At 45.1% G+C, this 1,035-nt stretch overlaps 1 non-coding gene across 1 annotated transcript; it reads right to left on the bottom strand.

The window, feature by feature from the left end:
• Nucleotides 1–690: 690 nt before the first annotated feature.
• LOC111768253 (small nucleolar RNA SNORA70) lies at nucleotides 691–826 on the bottom strand. The gene has a single exon (XR_002800432.2). It is a non-coding gene; the product is annotated as a small nucleolar RNA SNORA70 (small nucleolar RNA).
• Nucleotides 827–1,035: the final 209 nt, after the last annotated feature.

Here is a 1,035-nt window from a genome sequence, read left to right as displayed (position 1 = left end):
ATGTACTTGGATTAATATCTGACATATTTGTGACTGTTTTCTATTTGTTGCCCTTGTAAAAAATGAGGCAGCTGGGGCCGGCCTGGTGGCGCAGTGGTTAAGTACGAACATTCTGCTTTGGCGGTCTGGGGTTCTTTGGTTAGGATCCTGGGTGCGGACATGGCACTGCTTGGCAAGCCATGCTGTGGTAGGCATCCCACATATAAAGTAGAGGAAGATGGGCACGGATGTGAGCTCAGGGCCAGTCTTCCTCAGCCAAAAGAGGAGGATTGGCAGCAGATGTTAGCTCAGGGCTAATCTTCCTCAAAAAAAGAAAACAATTAGGCAGCACTGAAGCCCTTATGAGAGCAAGACCCATTTTTTTTCCACAGGCAATGAGTAGGAATGTGTTTGACCCCACAGCCATCTGGGATGAGCTGCTTTTCAGTCACCATGTCTTCAATTCATCCGCTTTAAACTTGATAAAGCCCCTCTTCTTGAAGATATGGATCTTCTTGCAGCCAGTTAACTTGAACTTGCATACGGCCTCAATCACATGCTCCCTGTTCTGCAGCTTGGTTCAGACATCACGAATTGGCCAATGTTGAACCTGACCACTGTGCCCTGGGGCTTTCTGAAGGCATCCCACATACTTATCTGGAGCCTACACTAGGGACAGTGTGAGATCAGACACGAATGTCCACTGGAAAGGGCTGTCTCCACATCCTTTAGAGCAACCCATGTGAGCAGCAGGCCATATACACTATCGAGGGAGATGCTATTTGCAGCCGTTGCACACTGGCCACTCCCATGAAGAAAAGAGCATGTTTGGCTTAATTTGCTGCAATTTTTTTACTTTTTTTAGTGCTTGTCCTGGAGTATGCAATATACGTTCACAGCTAATCGAAGTCCACTTTCAGATAACACTATACACATCGCTGGCCGTGTGAGTACCTTATAATAACAAAATAATCCTATCTCCTCCCTCACATCCTTTGTATCATTGCTGTCATTCGTTTCACTTATACATAAACATATATATATAATATATAAGCA

This window comes from Equus caballus, chromosome 15, assembly GCF_041296265.1.
Source record: "Equus caballus isolate H_3958 breed thoroughbred chromosome 15, TB-T2T, whole genome shotgun sequence".
Taxonomy (NCBI): Eukaryota; Metazoa; Chordata; class Mammalia; order Perissodactyla; family Equidae; genus Equus; species Equus caballus.
This window is presented reverse-complemented; position numbering and strand designations above follow the sequence as displayed.